Raw genomic sequence first — 5,000 nt, forward strand, 5'->3', positions numbered from 1 at the left:
GGGGTGTGGGGGGCGAATTTATGCAGACTAGTAACAGATCGTCATCATCGGGCAATCAAAGTTCAGTCCTCTCTTCTCCTCTACACAGACCCCCCCTCGGATGTCCAGTGGGTGTCTGAATGACCCAACCTTTAGCTTCCGTCGTCAGAATTGTGGTATTCTTTGTCAACATTCACCTCTTCAGTATAAGAGCCTTCCGCTTGCAATATTTTGATGATGGTAATTGGGGTGAAACGCTGTTAACGTCGTCTCTTTCGCCGTTCGTATGGAAAGAGTTAAAAAGACCGGGGTTGACGCCGTAGCTATGGTATTTGTGTTTGTATTTCTTTTTATCACAACAGATTTCTCTGTATAAAATTCGGACTGCTCTCCCCAGGAAGAGCGCGTCGCTACACTACAGCGCCACCCATTTTTTTGTGAATTTTTTTTCCTGTGTTCAGTTTTATTCGTTTTTCCTATCGGAGTAGATTTTTCTATAAAATTTTGCCAGGAACAACCCTTTTGTTGCCGTGGGTTGTTTTACGTGCGCTACGTGCATGCTGCACACGGGACCTCGGTTTATCGTCTCATCCGAATGACTAGCATCCAGACCACCACTCAAGGTCTAGTGGAGGGGGAGAAAATATCGGTGGCTGAGCCGTGATTCGAACCAGCACGCTCAGATTCTCTCTCGCTTCCTAGGCGGACGCGTTACCTCTAGGCCATCACTCCACACAGTAGAGAAACAGTAAAACCGGGAGCCAAACTGAGGAAAACTAAGTTGGAAAATTCCTGACGCGCTGACCACAGCACCGAAACCACTCAACTGACTAACGGAGCCAGCGAGGCAAACAGTTAATTCACGGCTCACAAAACAATAGAGCAGAGAGCGTTACACTCGCGTCCACACATTACGAGAGCCGCTCACCTAATCTGACGATGCAATCCACACACTTTATTGTCTATACTAGACGCTCACCGAATCTCACAATGCAATCCACACACTTTTATTGTCTATACAAATAAGACGCTCACCGAATCTCACAATGCAATCCACACACTTTATTGTCTATACAATATAAGACGCTCACCGAATCTCACAATGCAATCCACACACTTTATTGTCTATACAATATAAGACGCTCACCGAATCTCACAATGCAATCCACACAATGCAATCCACACACTTTTATTGTCTATACAAATAAGACGCTCACCGAATCTCACAATGCAATCCACACACTTTATTGTCTATATTGTCTATACAAATAAGACGCTCACCGAATCTCACAATGCAATCCACACACTTTTATTGTCTATACAAATAAGACGCTCACCGAATCTCACAATGCAATCCACACACTTTATTGTCTATACAAATAATGAGGCCAGGAGACGATATGATTAACAAATAGTAAAGAGTGGTAACTCTCTCCATTTTCACAAGGTACACAACTTCAAGTCAATGATGTTTTTACGGCTACCGATTCAGCTAGCACACAGGTAAATAAAAGGGTACATTGGAACAAACCCAGACACTTCCTCGAAAAAGAAAGTACCAGGCCTGTCCTTATACCAATCATTTGACATGTGCACACAGCAGCAAAGACAGAAGAAATGTGCAAACACAAATTAGCTTTTATTCAAGACTGGCATAGCCTCTTTTAATCCTGAATAAGCCACACAGAACAAATACATGGTTGCCTCGGTAGTTTATCCACTGGAAATTAAAATAATGAGGCCAGGAGACGATATGATTAACAAATAGTAAAGAGTGGCAACTCTCTCCATTACACAAGGTACACAACTTCAAGTCAATGATGTTTACGGCTACCGATTCAGCTAGCACACAGGTAAATAAAAGGTACATTGGAACAAACCCAGACACTTCCTCAAAAAAAAAGGAAGCGGCGGGCCTATCCTTATACCAATCATTTGACATGTGCACACAGCAGCAAAGACAGAAGAAATGTGCCAATTATACAAATACACTCTCTCTTCCTTCTCTTTCTGTCTCTCTCTTCACAAAATATGCAACTACAAAGATCATAGTTCATTTAACAATCAAATATCACCAGAGTAAGACAAGAATTAAACCAAAAAGCAGCACTTCCATAATTAACGTGGGGGGGGTTACTTTGATGCTGTTACACCGAATTGTAGTATGTGTATGTATGTGTGTGTGTAGGGGGGTGGGGGGGTGGGGTGGGGGGGGGGGGGGGGGTTGTGTGAGCATTCAGTTCTTGTCGGCAGTTGACACACAGGACGGAGACAGACAGAGGAGGTTAGTGGGTCGTCAGCTTCGTCGCGGTGAGTTGGTATCGTTTGGTTTGGTTTGGTTTCGTTTGTTCGTTCGTTCGTTCTTTAGTTTAACGTGTGTGTGTGTGTGTGTGTGTGTGTGTGTTACAGAAAATGATTGATTTCAGTTTCGTTTAAAAAAACAACAAAAACACACACACAAAAAAAACAACAACAAAAAAACAACAACCATAACATATTTCTAATGAAAAACTAACAACTATAACAGCGAACCAACTGGGTGTTTGTCTGTGAGATGTACTGTGCTGTACTGTACTGTACTGTACTGTACCGTGATTCTTCTTTTTTTCTGATTCAGCTCCATCTCTCTGGAACAGTTTACCTCACGATCTTCGCCACTCTCCTTTATTTCAATCTTTTAAAACTGGTCTGAATACACATCTTTTTTTTTTTTTTTTTTTTGGAAAACGCCTATGCATAGACCTTCCATATCTTTCGAATGACCTTCAGCTATAACCCATGCAAACTCTTTCAAATTGTGTGTGTGTGTGTCACGGTGTTTGTGTGTGTGTGTGTGTGTGTGTGTGTGTGTGTGTGTTCAATGTTTTTTGTAAAGCCCTTTAATTCTCTCCATACGAACGGCGAAAGAGACGACGTTAACAGCGTTTCATCCCAATTACCATCATCAAAATATTGCAAGCGGAACGCTCTTATACTGAAGAGGTGAATCATGTTGACAAAGAATACGACAATTCTGACGACGGAAGCTAAAGGTTGGGTCATTCATTCAGACACCCACTGGACATCCGAGGGGTCTGTGTAGAGGAGAAGAGAGGACTGGCCGTACTGAGTGAGTGAATGGAGGAACACGCTGAACAAATATTCATTATAATCATCATCATTATTATTAGTAGTAGTAGTAGTCGTAGTAGTAGTTATAGTAGTAGTAGTAGTATCATTATTACTATGCCGCATTGTACTGTACTGTACTGTACAATACTTGTGTTGTGTTGTACTATACTGTCTAGTGTTGTTTTGTTTTGTGTTGTGATGTGTTGTGTTGTAGTGCTCGTTGTCACAACAGATTTCTCTCTGTGTGAAATTCAGACTGCTCTCCCCGTGAGAGCGCGTCGCTTCAGTAAAGTGCAACCCTGGATTTTTGGGGTGGTTTTTTTTTTCTTTCTTTCTTTCTTCATTTATTTCTGTAAACGTATTTTCTTTGACCATCAAAGTGAATTTTTTTTTTCTACAGAGACTTTTAAAATTCCTTTTTTTCAATATTATTATTTTATTTTATTTTATTGATTTTTTTTTTTTTTTTGCCAGGGACAATCATTTTGTCGTCATGGGTACTTTCACGTGCGCTTAGCACTTGCTGCACACGGCTGGGACCTCGGGTTTATCGTCTCATGTTCCAAAAAAAAAAAAAAAAGAAAAAAGACTGACACCCATATATATCCACTGTGTCAAAGGTTCATTCACCACATGAAGGCGGGGGCCCTGTGCTCTCCTTCAGCGACTTTTTAACTCTCTCCATACGAACGGTGAAAGAGACAACGTTAACAGCGTTTCACCCCAATTACCATCATCAAATTATTGCAAACGAAAGGCTCTTATACTGAAGACGTGAATGTTGACAAAGAATACCACAATTCTGACGACGGAAGTTTAAAGGTTGGGTCATTCAGACACCCACTGGACATCCGAGGGGGGGGGGGGGGGGGGGGGGGGGGGTCTGTGTAGAGGAGGAGAGAGGACTGGCCGTACTGAGTGAGTTAAACCCCTCCCCTAACCAGGTCCGGTGCGATCCGCAGCTGCAGGTTGGAGTGAGTAGAGTCTGAGTGAAGTACCTTTCCCAACCTTGGACATAACACATTGCAAGTTCCTTGCTTGCCGTTCAGAGCGGCTCTCCAGATAGGGGAAATAATTGTGGATAGTGAAATCTAGATCAGAACAACAACAACAACAACAACAACAACACACACACACACAACAACACACACACACACACACACACACACACACACGCGCACACACACACACACACACAAAACTAATCGTCATGGTATTGTCTAACAAGAGACTTTGAGTGAGTACAGATTTTCTTCTCTCTCTCTCCCTCTCTCTCTCTCTCTCTCTCTCTCTCTCTCTCTCTGTGTGTGTGTTCACTGGATGCCAACAAACCATGGTGTGTTGACATACATGTGTGCATGTACGTAGCCCGGCATTAAGTGTGTGTATGTCTCAAAGCATTTACGTGTGTGTGTGTGTGTGTGTGTGTGTGTGTGTGTGTGTGTGTGTGTGTGTGCGGGGATGGGTGGCCGAGCGCATGCGTGTGTGTGTGCACGTGCGTATGCACATGTATGTATGAATTGTTGTGGGTTTTTTGTGTGTGTGTATTTGGTTGGGGTTTTTAGCGGGGGGGGTTTGTTTGTTTTGTTTGTTTTTGTATTTTTTGTTGCTGTTTTGCCTGAAATCGTGGTACTTTTTGCCATGATAATCTTACTCTGTAAGGACCTGCTTTTGTGGCCATCTTGATCGATGTTCGCCCACATAGGATGGCAAGTCGACGCTGTTTTTTTCGGCCAAGGTTGGCCTGTCTGTCTGTCTGTCTGTCTGTCTGTGTTCTCTATCATTTCTCTTCACACCTCTCTCTTCCTCTCTCTCTACGATCTCACCCCCCCCCCCCCCCCCGCCCCCTCACTCTCTCCCTCTCTCACTTCCTCCCTCTTCAATCTCTTACTGACCTACATCTTTATACC

At 43.1% G+C, this 5,000-nt stretch overlaps 1 protein-coding gene across 2 annotated transcripts in view; it reads left to right on the forward strand.

The window, feature by feature from the left end:
* The first annotated feature begins 2,238 nt into the window (after window positions 1-2,238).
* LOC143289748 (sodium/glucose cotransporter 4-like) overlaps window positions 2,239-5,000 on the forward strand; it is a 40,110-nt gene continuing 37,348 nt past the window's right edge. The window contains exon 1 of one of the 2 annotated variants that reach the window (XM_076598838.1): window positions 2,239-2,289. The gene's annotated coding sequence lies outside the window, so the exon portion shown is untranslated. The remainder of the gene's footprint in view (window positions 2,290-5,000) is intronic. The other variant, XM_076598840.1, reaches the window with a different exon arrangement.

The sequence above is a fragment of the Babylonia areolata genome, chromosome 14 (assembly GCF_041734735.1).
Source record: "Babylonia areolata isolate BAREFJ2019XMU chromosome 14, ASM4173473v1, whole genome shotgun sequence".
Lineage (NCBI taxonomy): Eukaryota > Metazoa > Mollusca > Gastropoda > Neogastropoda > Buccinidae > Babylonia > Babylonia areolata.